Genomic DNA, 19,544 nt, shown 5'->3' with positions numbered 1-19,544 from the left:
CGGTGTGCGAAGCGTCGTGATGGCGGCGACGGAGAGTGAGGATGCCGGGGAAGCAGAGGCCTTGCCGGAGCGTCAGGGACACCCCGGGGATGCGGCCACAACGATGGAGGGCAACATCCAGGGCAGCGGTGACGAGCGGTGACGGTCCGGAGCGGCGGGGACAGGTGAGTACAACTTCCTCTAACAGTGGTCTACAACCTGCGGACCTCCAGATGTTGCAAAACTACAACACCCAGCATGCCGTTGGCTGTCCGGGCATGCTGGGTGTTGTAGTTTTGCAACATCTGGAGGTCCGCAGGTTGTAGACCATTGTCCTATACTTTACATTGCACGGATCCCTCAACATGCGATGGTTTCAACAAACGATGGTCCGTTTGGAACGGATTACCATCGTATGTTGAGGGACCACTGTATATTAAACGTAGATGGGAAACTGTCCCATTGAAAATCCAGTCCAGTCTGGGAAAAATTCCAGAATAACTTGTCATTAATTCATGTAACCCTCTGCTCATTCTGGGCTAAGTAGTCATGTGGGCTATAAGTGTGCATGTAGAGAGAGCTGTCAGCCACTGAGTAGAACATCCACTTGACTACTTTTCCCATTATGAGCTAAGAGGTCAGTCAAGTTGGTGGTCATTGTCTCTAAATGCCCACCTATCCATATATATAGCTCCACCTACTTGACTACTTAACTCAGAATGAGCAGTTACATAAATAAATGTTATCCTGAATTTTTTACAGAAATAAATAGGTTATCTTGGATTTCTTTCCCACAAAACTGTATATAAATCTGCTCAGCTCCTTCTGCTCTATAACATAATGCCCTTAGAGCGGACCTCAACTTCAATATTCCCTTTAAAGTGCATTCTCATTTTAGAAATTTGCCCCAATGACAAACTAGAGGATAACAAGTGGATCGGTGGGGGTCTGAACCCTGACATTTAGTGCCCTTATACAGTGGTAATGTCCAGGACACAAGGCCTAACATCTGGAGCATAAGCCCATGATGCCCAGTGGTAGTAACACCAACGGCAGGTGTAGGCCTACATGACCTTTGCCTAAATTGCCATATGGGCAGGCCAGCTCTGGGAACAAGGAATAAAGTTGCTGCCTTGAATGGCTGGTGCTTCTATTGTGACTAGAGAACTATCTCCTGTAGTTTAAACTTTTTTTTTTTTTTTTTTATCAACTGGTGTCAGAAAGTTAAACAGATTTGTTAATTACTTCTATTAAAAAATCTTAATCCTTCTAGTACTTATTAACTGCTGAATACTACAGAGGAAATGATTTTCTTTTTGGAACACAGAGCTCGCTGCTGACATCATGACCACGGTGCTCTCTGCTGACATCTCTGTCCATTTTAGGAAGTGTCCAGAGTAGGAGAAAATCCCCATAGAAAACATATGCTGCTCTGGACAGTTCCCTAAAATGGACAGAGATGTCAGCAGAGAGCACTGTGGTCCTGATGTCAGCAGAGAGCTCTGTGTTTCAAAAAGAAAATTTTCTCTGTAGTATTCAGAAGCTAATAAGTACAGGCAGGATTATGATTTTTTTTAATAGAAGTAATTTACAAATCTGTTTAACTTTCTGGCACCAGTTAATAAAAAAAAAAAAGGTTTTCCACCGGAGTACTCCTTTAAGATAAGCAGATAAAATTACACAATGTCATTCTCATTTGTGAAAACATATTTTTTGAAAATTTCAACCTTTTCATATTTAAAATATTAAGTTACAACTTTTGAGTATAGAAATGTAAACAGGATTTAATAAGTGGCATTGTTAAAGGTGACATTCAGGACAAACCTACTCTTATAAAGCCATTGAGCTCTCCCAAAACCACACATACTTCTTTATTCTCGCCTTTACAAAAGCTTATATACGTATCTGAACATATATTTATATAAATAGATCTTAGTGGTGTCCTATGTCAGCTGTACAAAGCCGCAGTCATTCATGTCTCCAATTCTGCGCTCTGCCTATGAAAATGACTGGACAAACTGGAAGAACATCCTAAGTACAGATAAAATATGGAACACACCTAGATAGTAAAAGTGTGGGAAAAAATACAAGGAGATAGACATTCATACAAGATGCATCATTTGGAATATGTATCATTTTTTTATATGCTGTATTCTAATTAACGTGATATATTTTTGCAGACTTAAAGAAATCCTCAGCTCTCTACCTAATCTGAATGAACTATAGATCCACTAAATCAGTGTTTCTCAACCAGGGTGCCTCCAGCTGTTGCAAGACTACAACTTCCAGCATGCCCGGACAGCCATAGGCTGTCAGGGCATACAGGGAGTTGTAGTTTTGCAATAGCTGGAGGCACCCTGGTTGGGAAACACTTCACTAAGTTATGGCATTCAAAAGTAAAGCAAGGAAATGAAGCTTTGCTGCAGTTTCAATGTGATAGGTGTCACAACAGCAGCGGTGCTGTACAAAGAGACCATGGAAAGGGAGGGCCCAGGGGTTAAACCTGTGCTCATGAGATATGGGACTGATTGAGCCCACCAATATGTCATCTATATCTGTGGTGGAAAATCCCTTTAAAGGGGTACTCCACTGGAAAAAATATTTTAAATCAACTGGTGCCAGAAAGCTAAACAGATTTTTAAATTACTTCTATTTAAAAATCCTTCCAGTACTTATCAGCTGCTGTATACTACAGAGGAAGTTCTTTTCTTTTTGAATTTCCTTTCAGTCTGACCACAGTGCTCTCTGCTGACACCTCTGTCCATTTTAGGAACTGTCCAGAGCAGGAGAGGTTTTCTATGGGGATTTGCTCCTACTCTGGACAGTTCCTAAAATGGACAGAGGTGTCAGCAGAGAGGACTGTGGTCAGACAGAAAGGAAATTCATAAAGAAAAGAACGTCCTTTGGAACATACAGCAGCTGATAAGTAATGGAAGGAATAATATTTATGAATAGAGGTAATTTACAAATCTGTTTCACTTTCTTGCACCAATTGATTAAAAAAATAATAATAATGTTTTCCAGTGAGTACCCCTTTAAGCATAGAACTGCTGGTATGAATATGTTTCCACATATGAAATGTAATTGAATACTTGCCCCCAGTACTTATCAGCTGCTGTATGCTTCCAGTCTGACCACAGTGCTCTCTGCTGACACCTCTGTCTGTGTCAGGAACTGTCCAGAGCAGGATAGGTTTGCTATGGGGATTTGCTCCTGCTCTGGACAGTTCCTGTCACAGACAGAGGTGGCAGCAGAGAGCACTGTGGTCAGAAGAACTACACAACTTCCTCTGGAGCATACAGCAGGTGATCAGTACTGGAGGTTTAAGATTTATAATAGAAGTAATTTACAAATCTGTATAACTTTCTGGCACCAGTTGATTTTTTTCCCTCCGGAGTACTATTTTAATGCTCTCCATTGAAGTTAAAAGCACCCATAGCCGTTAAATGGCCAATTCATGTGGTTAAACCCTGTCCAGGACATGCTGCAACTCAAGATTGGAGAGCAAGCAAGTCCTGGGGCGGGTATATGCACAGCCAGATGCCATATAGCAGCCAGTTCAGGAGGGTAGCTAGGGGGGGGGGGGGGGCCCAGGGGCAGGTAGGATGTCCCATTATGCATAGAGGTCTGAGCACTTAACTCCTTAAGGACCAGGCCATTTTACACCTTAAGGACCAGAGCATTTTTTGCAATTCTGACCACTGTCACTTTAAACATTAATAACTCTGGAATGCTTTAACTTATCATTCTGAGATAGTTTTTTCGTGACATATTCTACTTTAACATAGTAGTAAATTTTTGTGGTAACTTGCATCCTTTCTTGGTGAAAAATCCCCAAATTTGATGAAAAAAAAAGAAAAGTTCTGAAATTTAAACAGCAGATTTAGGATAGCTAGTGCTACCTTAACAACATTTTTATTCCCAGACCAAGACCCAGTAGCATCAGTAAACCAAACTAATAATGTGGCTTCCTCAAAGGGCCTGAGCAAATGGCAGGTGTCACGTATGAGCTGCCACTGGTTCACATTGAAATTACACAGGGGAGTACTCCTATCCGTTTGGATCATCAAGAAATCGGTGATGTATTTTCTCTGTTCGTACAATCGGTCCAACATATGGAGGGTGGAATTCCAATGTGTGGCAATGTCACAAATCAGACTATGTTGTGGGAAAAACTGCTTCACAACCAGATTGAACACGTGAGCCATGCAGGGCGCATGGCTCAGCCTCCCCAGTCGCAGCGCATGCAAGATGTTTCCATTTCCAGTTTTCGTGGAGTAAGCCATGCTCCGTTTTCTTTATGAATGACTTTTAGCAGTTCCTCCCCTGTGTGACTGTTCGCTAAGGCAAACCATGTGAGGTTCAGCCGTTGGTTGTCCGGGCATGCTGGGAGTTGTAGTTTTGCAACATCTAAAGGTCCACAGGTTGGAGACCACTGTCATATACTTTACATTGCACGGATCCCTCAACATACGATGGTTTCAACTAATGATCGTTCGTTTGGAACAAATTACCTTTGTATGTTGAGGGACCACTGTATGTAGGCCCTTGACAGATAAACAGGTACAAAATAGTACACTACTTAGATGTACGTATGCGCTATGCACTTATGAGGGCAGAAAAATGCGCTACAGTAACCTTAAAAAAATATTTTTGTAAAACACCAGCAGTACACCACAGGGCTGCAGCAAAAAAAAAAAAATGCTGTGTACTAAACACAAAATTGCACTCTGTTATGGACTATTAGGAAGGGACTGCTGTGTATTATATCGTCTACAGACTAGTATAACCAACAGATTATTTTTTTGTGGAATAAAGACACTGAATTGTGCTGAAAAATTATTCCTGCCTCCTCTGCTAAGATTTATTAAGTTGATGCAGCTTGTTGAAATGTATGAGGCAACACACAGCTATCTTCCCCTCTCTGTAATACTATGCCGAAGAAAGTGACTGGGATGCCCATCCTATCTGTATGCAGTATAATGAATGATATGACAAGCCTGTAATGTAATATGCCTGTAATGGATTCCAGAAACTGGCATCTGTCACTCCCAGGACATGGTATACTTTATTTAGTACTGGATTGAATTTATTGGTCTTTATATTTTTAAAGGTTTTTTTCCAGGCAAAAACTATTGATAGCCTATCCACAGGATAACATATCAATAGTTGATCGACATGGTGCTGAGATCAGCTAATGGACACAACTATGGTGCCAGAAATAAATAGGGTATGGAAGCCAGAAGCCTTGTTCTTGTAGGTCTGTTTGTAGTTACAGTGCTGGGTAACTGCAGAGCAGCTTCTATCTATCTTTTTTCAAATGAACTGGTGCCAGAAAGTTAAACAGATTTGTAAATTACTTCTATATAAAAATATTAATCGTTCCAGTACTTATTAGCTGCTGTATACTACAGAGGAAGTTGTATTTCTTTCTAGAGTTCTTTTAGGGTCTATTCACACGTACAGTATTCTGTGCAGATTTGATGCGTAAGACAATGTAAACTCAATGACTGAACACAGCTTTAAATCCTGCGCATCAAATCTGCGCAGAATACTGTACATGTGAATAGACCCTTCAAGGGGTAGTCCACTGGAAAACATTTTTTTTAATCAACTGCTGACACCTCTGTCCATGTCAGGAACTGTGAAGAGCAGGATCGGTTTGCTATGGGGATTTTCTTGTGCTCTGGAAAGTTCGTAAAATTCACCGAGGTGTCAGCAGAGAGCACTCTGAACAGACAGAAAGGAAATTCAAAAAGAAAATAAGTTCCTGTGGAGCATACAGAAGCTTATAAGTACTAGAAGGATAAAAAAAAATTAATAGAAGTAACTTACAAATCTGTTTAACTTTCTGGCATCAGTTGATTTATAATTTTTTTTTTCCAGCGGAGTACCCCTTTAAGTCTGACCACAGTGCTCTCTGGTTAGGGAAAAAAGGAAAAAAAACAAGGAGCGGACACATCTATTCCAATAGTAACTTCTTAAGCATGGATTTATATGTCTCCATGCACTTTCTTCATGGAGAGTCAATATCAGTCCTGCTCCCCTCGTGCCGGCAAACTTGTCTCTCCTACTTTTGTTCCATCGATATCTTGATGATTTCGACTTATTCAGCTGTGGATCTTCTTGGAGGTTCAGTTCTCTTTAATTTAGCATGGATCAGCAGGGACTCTTGCATTACATTTATTACATAAAAACAACACAATACATCCGACGTGTTGCGGAGTTCCCTCCTTCCTCAGGGAATAACCCATGAAAGACTATCCTCCTATTTAAACTTTAAACGAACCTCCCTTACCGGAAATGACATATAAGATTAACATATACAATATCAAATTATATTCGTTCTAACATTTCATTAAAACCTTTTGGCATCAAAGTATCAAATGTCAAAATATAAAAGCTTTCTGTGGAAAATCTCCTTAAGCTATTTTCAATATGTTCTACTGGAAAAACTGACAGAAGATCTGGGTCTGCATTATGGACTACAGAAAAATGTCGGGACACACTATGTTTTGGGTACCTGTGTCTAATGTTGAATCTATGCGATGTAATTCTTTTTACTAGGGATTGTGTAGTCCTTCCTACATTCTGTGTAGTCCTCCCTCCATATGTTACTTCGCTGCCCTCATATTTGAGAGACTCTGGACAACTTTTAGCTGAAATTGAAGATATAAAATGGAATAAAAATATAAGGTTGGTCACATTTGATGTAATATCATTGTATTCAAATATCCACCAACAAAAAGGAGTAGAAGTAGTCACTGATTTTTTAAATGAGGATCTGTTAATGCCAAATGTGCAAAAAGCATTTTTAATAGATAGTTTGGATTTTATACTTGAATATATGATTTTTTTTTTTACAACATAATGGTACGGCGATGGGTGCAAAATGCGCACCAGTTTTTGCAAATCTATATATGGGGGCTTTTGACATTTTTTTTTATAGAAGAAAGTATTTTTATTCCATGTATTACATTTTTTAAACGTTGTATGTTGTATAGATGACCTATTTATCATTTGGGAATGGAGCAAAGAAGATTTCTATGAGATTTGTTTAATACGCTTAATTGTAATGACTGGTGGATGAGATTCACAGAAAATATAAATAAAGAAAATATCACTTTTTTACATCTGGATATTTATATAAAAGATAATTTATTTCACAGCAAAACTCATTTTAAGGCAGTAGATGCCAATGGATACCTCCATTTTGAAAGTGAACATTTGAAGAGCTGGAAAATTTATATTCCTTTTGGCCAACTGTCCAGAATAAAAAGAAATTGCTCAGAAAAAGAGAATTATGAAATACAAGCGTTTTTTGGAAAAAAGATATCCAGTGCAAGTCATTAAAGGAGCAAGAAAAAAAGCAAATGAAATAGAACGAAGTGAACAAATAGAAAATCTAAAATTTGAAAAAAAGTAAGAAAATAGAAGAAAAAAAGAGAATTATGGTACAGCTTTTGTTTCTCATTATTCTAAAAATGACAAACACGTAGGAAAAATAATTTTTAAGCATTGGAATATCCTGGAAAATTATCCCTTTTTAAGAGAAGCTAGGAGTAAACCTAAATTTATTTACAGGAGAGCAAAAACAATTGGCCAAAAAAGTGCTTCATCTTATCCCTGTTTAAATAAAAATTAAAACAAAAATAAGTAAGTCTACTGGTGAAGAAATAGAAATAAAAACAGCTTTAAATTGCAGTTCAGAATATGTTATTTATGTTTTGGAATGTTCGTGTGGAATTCAGTATGTAGGGAGGACTACACAATCCCTAATAAAAAGAATTACATCGCATAGATTCAACATTAGACACATTAATGAAAAGTTAGAACGAGTATAATTTTATATTGTTGTATATGTTAATCTTATATGTTATTTCCGGTAAGGGAGGTTCGTTTAGAGTAGAAATAGGAGGATAGTCTTTCATGTGTTATTCCCTGAGGAAGGAGGCAACTCCGCAACGCGTTGGATGTATTGTGTTTTTTTATGTAATAAATGTACTTACTTTTGAAAAAACCTTGAGTCCCTGCTGATCCATGTTTTATCCTGTTTGTTCCCCTAAATGTTTGTGTTAGATTGAAAGTGAATCAGCAACCGCTCTCAAGTTTTTTTTCATATTTTTTGACACACTGCTCTCTGCTGACACCTCTGTCCATATCAGGAACTGTCCAAAGCAGGAGAGGTTTGCTATCGGGATTTGCTTGTACTCTGGACAGTTCCTGACATGGACAGAGGTGTCAGCAGACAGCACTGTGGTTAGACTGGAAAGAACTCCAGAAAGAAATACAACTTCCTCTGGAGCATACAGCATCTCATAAGTACTGGAAGGGTTAAGATTTTTTAATAGAAGTCATTTACAAATCTGTTTAACTTTCTGGTACCAGTTCATTTGAAAAACATAAACAAACAAAAAAAAACTTTATATGTACACATATACATAAATAGTTTTCCACTGGAGTACCCCTTTAATGTATACTCCAGGAGCTCTCCTGGAGCATATGTGAAATGTAAATTGCACACCAATTCGTCTTATAGAACATATGTTTTAATTCTTATTTGGGTAAAATGCATTGTAAAATCTCTTGTACTTTCTGAGCTGTATGTGACATGTTTTTCGGGCAATTTAAGTTAATATTTAACCTATGCAATTTGCACATCTCCTATATATGGTCACAGCTGGTCAAAACAAAATATGCAGTTACTACGACAAACGTTATAAATGGCTGTAAATGCATTATACATTTGACCCTTTCGCTGCAGACAGTTTACAGCAACAAAAATCTTAGATAAATCCCATTTAGTCATTTGCAGATCACAGCATTATTTATGAGCCCAGAATAGACAACAATGTTAACTTTAAATCAGCTATTGTCTTATTTTATTTTGCATCTTCAACTTTTAAAAGGGGTATTTCAGTGAAAAACTATTTTTTTCAACTGGCTGCAGAAAATTAAACAGATTTGTAAATTATAAATTCTATTAAAAAATCTTAATCTTACCAGTACTTATCAGCTGCTGAAGTTGAGTTGCTCTTTTCTGTCTGACAACAGTGCTATCTGCTGACACCTCTGTCTGTCACAGTTCTTGAGACAGACAGAGGTGTCAGCAGAGAGCACTGTTGTCAGAGTAGGAGAAAATCCCCATAGCAAACCTCTTCTGCTTTGGACATTTCTTGAGATGGACAGAGGTGTCAGCAGAGAGCAATGTTGTCAGACAGAAAAAAACAACTTAACTTCAGCAGCTGATTAGTACTGGTAGGATTAATATGTTTTAATGGAAGTAATTTACAAATCTGTTTAACTTTCTGGAGCCAGTCGATATGAAATTTTTTTTTTTTTTCACCGGAATACCCCTTTAAGTAGAAGTGTTCAAGGCAGCAATTTATGTAAGGTCTAGTATGGGGGAAAACATATTTAATGTATATTTAAAACGTTAGAAGTTCAAAAAATGGACAAATTTGAAAACCATATGAATTTTATAAATGCTATGATTTTTATGTTTTTAGCTTTGTGATGGTAACTAATTTTGTGTCAAAAAGGAACAAAGTTTTAGGAGTGATACCTTTTATTGACTAACCAAAGGAAAAAAACATTGACAAGCTTTTTGAAGTCCACAGAAGTAAACTGAGTTTCCACTTGGCAATTTATTTGGAGTTCTGCCACTGCAGCTTTTGAGCCAAAGCCAGAAGTGGACCAAAAGGAATGGGAAATATAAAGGAAGGACTTATAGTTCTTCTTCAGGGTTCCACTTCAGTTTTTTGGCTCAAAAACTGCAGTGGCTGTTTTCCAAAAAAGTGCAGCCTTAGGAAGATGTCTTTGTACTTTGGAAGCTTGCAAATATATTTTTTTCTTTGGTTGGCCAATAAAGGTATTACTCCTAATACTTTGGTTCTTTTTGACTGAAAAGTATTAAAGCGTACCTGCCACCAAACTAAACTTTTAATATATTGTTCCTTATGTAATTATAAGACTATGGGGGATATTTATCAAAGCTGTCTATGTCCCGCATCAATATAGACCAAACTACAGAGGGTTAGGCCGGTCTATTGTGCGCCAAATTTATCAAAAGGTGCACGGCTCTTGATAAATTCTGTGCACAGACTTCGGGATCTATGCTTTAGATTGTATTTAAACCTGCTCCAACATGGGCTGACATTTCAGCCGATGCGACTTGTAGCTGATAAGTTGCTTTTGATAAATTCAACACCAATGCATTTTCCAATGCATTTCCGTCTAAAATAGACTAGAATGCATCATGTTCTAAAAATCCTCTTGAGCAAAATTAGCGAAAAAGTCACACATTTTTAGACTGTGACTTTCTGTGCGACAAATTTAGACAGGAAAAACCAGTCTAAATCCTTTGATAAATATCCCCCTATGTTTTTAATTTGATTTAAAAAAAAAACGTCCACTAGGTGCCTCTGTTCAGTTCCCTGCGCAAGTTAAACAGTTAGTTTGGTCTCCTCCCGGCCTGGCAGGAGACCAAACTCATGAAGTGTGTGCGCGGAATGGCGAGGCACAGCTCTCGCAGGCTTCAGTTCTGCTGGGGAACGCCCACTTTCTTCTGCCGGGAGCTCACACAATGTGAGCAAGGGGAAAGGTAAGATACACAACTTTTTAAAGCTCAGATTTATTTTTTACGGGAAGGAGGGATTTTTAGGAATAGTTAGGGAATATAATCTGAGTTAAGAAAATATGGTTTGATGACAGGTACTCTTTAACCACTATATGTATTTTTCTGTCTAACACAGTTCATCCCTATCTGATGCTCTATATCACGTTTGTAGCTTAGAATATGGCTATAGACACATTGGGAACAATTACCATGACCTGTAAAATGTTCAGATTGACAGCCACAATAACCTGTACAGGTTCCCTAAACTTTAAAAGAAATCCCGGATACTGGATTTTTTTTTTTTAAAGGAGTTTATGAATGGTTGACAACCCTGATTGTGATTGTAATAGTAGATACTATGCTCCATGGACCAGAACTGTGGGAATGCTAAGACCAGCAGCAGGGCTTTTTGGGTTCCGATGTGGAAAATGTTTGTTTTACATGTGAACAGGCCATGGATTTAACCCTTTGCTTTGCAATGAAGTGTGCTGTGACAACATTGAACAATTCTGTAACTTAAAGGGTTTGCTTAGCGAATTTATAGCATGCTCTGAAATCTACAAGGAATTGCTTCTCATCAACTATAAATGTTCTGTTTATACAATTTTATAATTTTGGACAAATTTAGAGACTGTGTTCACACAGCATATTTTGGTGCTCATTTTAATCACTATTTTTTTTTTAAACCAAAACCAAGAATGGAACCAATGAGAAAAAAGATAAAAATAAGTTAATCAAGCTATATTCACTCAGTATAAAAACTGTTTCCTGATCCCATTGACGTCAATTAGGAATTTACAAAATCAGCCCTTGTCACTTCTTTTTCAGAGCTGCTTTTTACAGGGCAGATTTTACAATTCCCCATTAAAGTCAGTTGGTGCAGGGAACAGCTCTTCTTTTGGAGCAGATTTTGTGCTGCATTTTCTGCATTGTTTCTAAACATTCCCCAGTAAAGTCTATAGCAGCTGGGAACTAGGCTTCTTTTCAGGGCTTCTTTTGAAGCTTCTTTAGAGCTTTTTTGACACCAAATAGACAACTGTATGAACACGGCCTTAATGTGCAGTCTTTTGTAGTATATTTACATTTACTGCTTTTGTGGTGTTTTTGTTAGTTTTTCTGCATGAAATTTATAGCCAATACACTTCAGTGGGATTCCGCTGTCCCATTTCCACAGCAGAATTTCCACTGCAGGAACTCCATTGATGGGAATGGGCAAATAATTTCCGTGAAATTTACTGTAGAGTTTTCATGTATAGTTGCGTGCAGAAAATCTGCCATGTGACCATACCCTTATGGTTTATCCATATGGCCTCATATTTCATACAGAGTTAATTTTTTGTCAGATTAAGTATAAATGCGACAAAAGATTAAAGGGGTACTCCACTGGCCAGCGTGGAACTAAATGTTCCAAGCGCTGTTTTTGCACTGCGGGGGTCGGCAATACCCCCCTTGTACGGCCACATCCCCTCAATGCAAGTCTATGGGAGGGACTTGGTGGCTGTCACGCCCCTCCCATAGACTTGCATTCAGGGGGCGTGGTTGAGACATCATAAGGGGCGTGGCCGACCCCTGCAGCACGACAACAGTATTCGGAACAGTTAGTTCCACTCTGGCCAGTGGAGTACCTCTTTAAAAACTACGTCATACTCCATTAGACTCTTTAGCTACTCAGATATCTCCCCCTACAACCACTGTTTCTAAGGACAGTACCTCTGTATCACCAAACAAAATCTTTAATATATTGTTCCTTATGTAAATATAAGACACTTTGCTATTTACTTGCTGTTAAAATTCTCAACCTTTATATGTTTTTAATATGATTGAAAAAACGGGCACTAGGTGGCTCTGTCCTGTTCCCTGCCACAAGTCAAACAGTTAGTTAGTTTGGTCTTCTCCCTGCCTGGCAGGAGACCAAACTCAGGAAGTGCGTGTGGAGCTTGGCGGGGCACAGCTCTTGCAGGCTTCAGTGACATTGCGCCTGTTGGGGAATGCCTACTTCCTCCTGCCGGGAGCTCACACAATGTGAGCAAAGGGAAAGGTAAGATACAAAGCTTTTTAAAGGGGTACTCCGGTGAAATTCTTTTTTTTTTAAAATTTATTATAAATCAAATGTGCCAGAAAGTGTAACAGATTTGTAAATTATAGTAACACAATTTTAACCATATACATCAAGGGGAATACCAGGGTTACTGGTACATGATAAAATTATATAGATATTAATGTATGAGACTGTGCTTCAATTATTGTATTTTATTAAAATTTGCATAGGTATAAAATGTGCACCTCCTGTCACAGGGCCCTTGTGTCAGGAATAAATGCACAACTATAAAGACATTAGATATAAAATGACAAATAAAAAAAAAAGGGACACTCAATACTTTAAATCCAGCATATATATATAAGAGCAAACAGCTCTGCAGAGATTATCTTGGTATACAGTTCGTATGCAGGGATTTCCCCTATAGATGGTATCAATAAATGTCTGCCGGTATTACCTGCAAAGTCAGATGCCCAGTACGGAATGGTAGTGCTGATGGCTTGGTCAGGAACGCTGGATGGATAGCGCTGGATATTCCTAGATGCGTTTCAGGGTACTTGAGAATGCACAACGATTGGGTCGTTGTGCATTCTCAAGTACCCTGAAATGCGTCTAGGAATATCATTTATGGACACCGTACCACACTCATTTATCCAGAAAGTGTTACCAGCCTAAATAGTCCAGTTATCCATATTTTGGGACTGCACCTAAAACTATCCGGAAACCTGCAGACTGCCGCCGACATCAGACGCCCAGCCACGAGGATTCTCCTGGGCTATTCCATCCTTCTAAGTGCTGCAGCTACGGGACCCAGCCAGATTGTCAGCGCCTTCTACGATGTGCATTATACCTGCTATGGGACCCAGCTGGAACATCAGCGCCTGCCCGCGCTCTTTACATCTTGCACAGCTTCATTCATTTCAACTATCTGCGGTATACACGGGGTCCATTACATACGGACCAACCGCAGCTGTGCCTGCCAGCGCTATCCATCCAGCGTTCCTGACCAAGCCATCAGCACTACCATTCCGTACTGGGCATCTGACTTTGCAGGTAATACCGGCAGACATTTATTGATCCCATCTATAGGGGAAATCCCTGCATACGAACTGTATACCAAGATAATCTCTACAGAGCTGTTTGCACTTATATATATATGCTGGATATAAAGTATTGAGTGTCCCTTTTTTATTTTATTTTATTTGTCATTTTATATCTAATGTCTTTATAGTTGTGCATTTATTCCTGCCACAAGGGCCCTGTGACAGGAGGTGCAAATGTTATACATATGAAAATTTTAATAAAATACAATAATTGAAGCACGGTCTCATACATTAAAGGAGTACTCCAATGCTAGTTTTTTTATGGTAAACTAACCCTAAAACAAAGTTATATAACATTGTAAATTACTTACCTTATCCATATCGCTCTTTTCCTGGTCTTCTCCCGCATTTCTCCTTCTAATGGAAGCTGGCTCCTTTTTCTTCAATCTATGACGCTAGACCGCTGTTTCTTCTGCACCGCCGCCACCTTAGCCCGGTGACTCATCGCTCCCATGAGTCACTGCGGGCTGTGCCAGCCTCCCAGCCCGGAGTCGGCTACTCCCCCAAAGTTAATTTATTCTGCGCATGCGTAGTACTACGCAAATAGCGTAGGGCTAACGCTCCTATTGCTGCCTACGTTAGCCCTACGCTATTTGCGTAGTGCTGCGCCTGCGCAGTACTACGTTAGCCGCGCACAACCCCGCTAGCGGTGATGGTAGGGATGGGAGGCATTCTTGTGACACCGCTAGTGCAGTGTTTCCCAACCTGGGTGCCTCCAGCTGTTGCAAAACTACAACTCCCAGCATGCCCGGACATGTCCGGGCATGCTGGGAGTTGTAGTTTTGCAACAGCTGGAGGCACCCTAGTTGGGAAACACTGCGCTAGTGGGCACATGGAAGTAGGGAAGGAACTTTATTATAATTTATTATAATTTCCTGGGGGGGGGGGGAGAGGAGGGGGAGAGAGCAGAAGCTAACAGGAAGCTGGCGCAGGGAGTCATGGAAAATGTAGTCTTTATGACATGGCTGCTTACTGCTACACGTGGCAATTACAAGAGAATGGCTGGGCCAAATTTGACAAATGAGGTATCGTTGAGGTACCAGCGGTCCAGAGTAGTCCTTTAATATCTATATCATTTTATCATGTACCAGTAACCCTGGTATGCCCCTTGAGGTTTATGGTTACAATTGTGTTACTATATTTTCCATTTAATAGGTGTAAAACCATAATACACCTCGGAGAATTAATTGTGAGCTGCCCTCCCCCCAAAAAAGATTTGTAAATTACTTCTATTAAAAAATCTTAATCCTTCCAGTACTTATTAGCTGCTGAATTCTACAGAGGAAATTATTTTATTTTTGGAACACAGTGCTCTCTGCTGACATCACGAGCACATTGCTCTCTGCTGACATCTCTGTCCATTTTAGGAACTGTCCAGAGCAGCATATATTTGCTATGGGTATTTTCTCCTACTCTGGATAGTTCTTAAAATGGACAGAGATGTCAGCAGAGAGCTCTGTGTTCCAAAAAGAAAATAATTTCCTCCGTAGTATTCAGCAGCTAATAAGTACTGGAAGGATTAAGATTTTTTAATAGAAGTAATTTACAAATCTGTTTAATTTTCTGGCACGTTGATTTAAAAAAAAAATTAAAGGGCAGGAGGGGTGTTAGGAGTAGTTAGGGAATATAATCTGAGTTAGTTTAGAAAATATGGGATGATGACAGGTACTCTTTAACCACTTTATGTATTTTTCTGTCTAACACAGTACAACACTGATGCTCTATATCATGTCTGTAGCTTAGAATATGGATATAGATGCATTGGGAACAATCCGATTGGTGGAATTGCGTAATTTCCTCCATGGGAACATAGCTTTAGTCACAGCTATCCTCCCACTGCTGGGTGATATAGCAGGTACAACTGTTGCACCCATGTGATTACTATGACATACATGTACGACATCTCACACTAAGGTTTTGACAAAAATAAAGATGCATTTCTAGTAGTACATTGTCGCACATTTATCATGGATTGCATAAGTTTTGCTTTAGGGTTTTTGACTGAATGTTTTTTACAGTGCGATTACACCATTACTTTTGTTTTGCATCTGTAGAACGAGACCAGCTGAGAAATAATTGCAACTAGTCATTTCTAGAGTGAGTTTGATTCTTTTTTTCTATAGGAAATTACCTAGTATAATGTAACTAATACAAGCAGTAATACTGAGCTGTATGCATATCTTGTACTGAATGAGATAGGTAAGTTTCCCTAAATCACAAAGTCCTTGTCACCTTGTTCCTGCTGGATAAAAAAAATAAAGGCTCCTATATCATTACAGAACAATCTGGTTTTATCATGTCTTATATAGAGAATTGAAGAGGTATTCCGGGCAAAAACATTTTATCCCCTGTTCAAAGGATAGGGAATAAGATGTCTGATTGCGGGGGGGCTGCCGCTGGGACCCCCTGCGATCCGCCTGCAGCACCCGCTTTCTATTCAGGAGCTGGGTCTCAAGTTTCAGGAAACCTCCAGGTTTCCGGGACTGGGGATGTGATGTCATGCCACGCCTCCTCCCATAGACATGAATGGAGGAGGCGTGGCATGACATCACGTCCCCAGTCCCGGAAACCCGGAGGTTTCCGAAACTGGAGATGCAGCTTCTGCATAGAATGCGGGTGCAGCAGGGAGATAGCGGGGGGTCCCAGCGGTGGGCCCCCCGCGATCAGACATCTTATCCCCTATCCTTTGGATAGGGGATAAAATGTTTTTGCCCGGAATACCTTTAAACACCCAGCCAATCTAATGGTATGTTCACACACACACAGTATTTTTAAATAGTATTTTTAACCAAAACCTGGAGACTGACACAGCGAAAAAACTATAAGGCTAGGTTTCCACACAGAGTTTTTTCTGCCGTTTTTTGGAAAACCCCCACTGCAATTTTTTTAGCCAAAGCCAGAAATGTATTTACAAGGAATGGGAAGTATAAAGAAAGGACTTATACGTCTTCTTTCTGCTGGATCCACTTCTGACTTTGGCTCAAAATCTTCAGTGGACGTTTAAAAAAAAAAAAAAAAATATGCCTAACCTTATGAAAACATTTGTATCTACTTCTGTGTTTTGGACTAACTCCTAATTATGGCTAAAAAAACTGACCAAAATACTGAACATACGCTAACACATAAACAGGAGGTTTAGCTATTTTTGGCAGTGTCATATCACTTTACAAATAACCTTGACCTTTATCATTTCAGGACTGAACACAGACTAAAGTTTTTGCATAGCCATAAATTGAATTCATTTTCCAATCATTTTTGAGAAATGTATTTTAGCGTAAACTTTGAAAAGGGCCGAGGAATAAAAATGTTTATTTTACAAAGGTGTTTAAAAATAGTTTGGTCATCCTCCAAAATGTGCACTGAATGTAGTATACATCATTTCTGTTGTCTGTTTGTGTACGGAATGGACTTAAACATGATAAGAAATGAAGTGTTACAGCATCATAACAACCTTTACTATAACACCTAATGATGTCATACATGAAAAAATATAAATGCAATACTTTTATGTCGACTATTGGCCATTATTATGCATTTTTGTCTATTGTGGGCTGTTCTCACTCTATCATTCTGTTTTGAAATCTTTTTAAGGGTAAAATTTTTACGCAATACCAAGATTGTGCGAGAGAAGTTTATGTACTGAAATTATTTACATTATAACAAACAAAAAATAAGCCGTGTAATAACATTTCATAAACTGTGAAAAGATATCAAGACTTTTTATTTTTATTCTAGTTAAAAGAAAACAGTTTTATGTATCAATTTGTATACTTCAGTACAATATCTGAAATCTTCCTCTTAGCAATATTGGTCACTGTATGTATAGTATGTATGGTCACTATGTATGCTACATGCTTCTTCTATAAGAGATCTCAGTTTTATTCTGATTTCATTGTCACATTGACCGTTTATAATTGAAAAATCTATTTACTGTATTTATACATAGAAACATTATATGCAAAGGTTATTTTCCTGTACTGAAGAATGTTCCCGGACACACATACATGATAAAACCTGCCTTCATTCCTTTCTATGGAGTTTATCTTAGGCATGATACGGACGTTTTGGGGTTAATAAGTTACCCAGCTGGGGACCTGTCTTATTTACTATGCTTGCTATAGCTGGTTAGGTTGCATTGTTCCCTGGTCCCTATAATAAACTAAGTAAGATTATTGTATTTTGTTCCTAATCGATAATTTGTTTTTGCGAAAATGCACTAAAAACATATTAATAAAATAATTTGTAGACAACAACAACAACAACATCAGTGCCTATTGTTGTGCAGAAAATCATGAAGTCTACATAACTTCTTATAATTGTTCTATAGATTAATTTACATTCATTGAAAAAAGTGCAAAAAAAAACTTTATAAAATTAAAAGAAGAAAGAAGAAATGTAAAGCAATCATTAATACACATACCTGTTTCTTTTAGTATTTTCAATGATTGATTAGCATCAGACGTCTATGTGGGATGGAGCCTGGACCATCCTGGGGCAACTGCTGCTGGTGCGAATGTGTGGGAAGATATACCTTGGATATATACAAAGTGCAAAAGATATCCTAATATGCCTTTCATTCAACTCGCTGGGTTGGTTTTTACATTCTGTGTAACATGGAATGATACCAGAATTTGCTGGCATGAGAAGCCAGTCAAACCAGTTCCTCAGTCCTCCAGAAACAGGTCCAACCAGTCTGCATCAAAGGCTAGGGCAACATGCTGTGGCTCAGCACCACTAAGCTCCATCCACTTCTGTGAATGATTCATTCCCTTGTCGACTCCCAACAAACAGGGAGAGAATGTTGTAGCCTCTAGCTAAATAATTTAGCAGACTCCTGTAGGAGTGGCAAGCATCCCTGTCAAGTACAGAAACATCCTGCACAATCATTTGTTACATGTACATGGTTTAGGATACAGTTTGAAATAGAACTAATATTAAGAAACAATACAAACCAAAATACTTTGACATTAAGTCCAATAGTATAGATCTTCTTGTACAACTGCTAATTTGATGTTTAGTCCCTGAGTGGAAGTGAAACACACTTGTTATGTCACATACCAGACACTTGTGATGTAACATACCTGACACATGATGTCACCGCAGCATACCTTACACTTATGATGTCACAGCAGCATACCTAATACTTGTGATGTCACAGCAGTATACCTTACACTTGTGATGTCACAGCAGCATACCTTACACTTGTGATGTCACAGCAGTATACCTGACACTTGTGATTTCCCAGCAGTATACCTGACACTTGTGATGTCACAGCAGTATACCTGACACTTGTGATGTCACAGCAGCATACCTTACACTTGTGATATCACAGCAGCATACCTAATACTTGTGATGTCACAGCAGCATACCTTACACTTGTGATGTCACAGCAGCATACCTTACACTTGTGATGTCACAGCAGTATACCTTAAACTTGTGATGTCACAGCAGTATACCTTACACTTGTGATGTCACAGCAGTATACCTTACACTTGTGATGTCACAGCAGCATACCTTAAACTTGTGATGTCATAGCAGTATACCTGACACTTGTGATGTCACAGCAGCATACCTGACAGTTGTGGTGTCCCAGCAGAATACCTAATACTTGTGATGTCACAGCAGCATACCTGACACTTGTGATGTCACAGCAGCATACCTTACACTTGTGATGTCACAGCAGTATACCTTACACTTGTGATGTCACAGCAGCATACCTTACACTTGTGATGTCACAGCAGTATACCTTAAACTTGTGATGTCATAGCAGTATACCTGACACTTGTGATGTCACAGCAGCATACCT

General features: G+C 38.9%; 1 protein-coding gene across 1 annotated transcript in view; it reads right to left on the bottom strand.

The window, feature by feature from the left end:
* RBBP8 (RB binding protein 8, endonuclease) overlaps positions 1-18,335 on the bottom strand; it is a 106,918-nt gene extending 88,583 nt beyond the window's left edge. Inside the window, exon 1 of the mRNA XM_056521702.1 lies at positions 18,159-18,335. The gene's annotated coding sequence lies outside the window, so the exon portion shown is untranslated. The remainder of the gene's footprint in view (positions 1-18,158) is intronic.
* Positions 18,336-19,544: the final 1,209 nt, after the last annotated feature.

This window comes from Hyla sarda, chromosome 5, assembly GCF_029499605.1.
Source record: "Hyla sarda isolate aHylSar1 chromosome 5, aHylSar1.hap1, whole genome shotgun sequence".
Classification (NCBI taxonomy): Eukaryota; Metazoa; Chordata; class Amphibia; order Anura; family Hylidae; genus Hyla; species Hyla sarda.
This window is presented reverse-complemented; position numbering and strand designations above follow the sequence as displayed.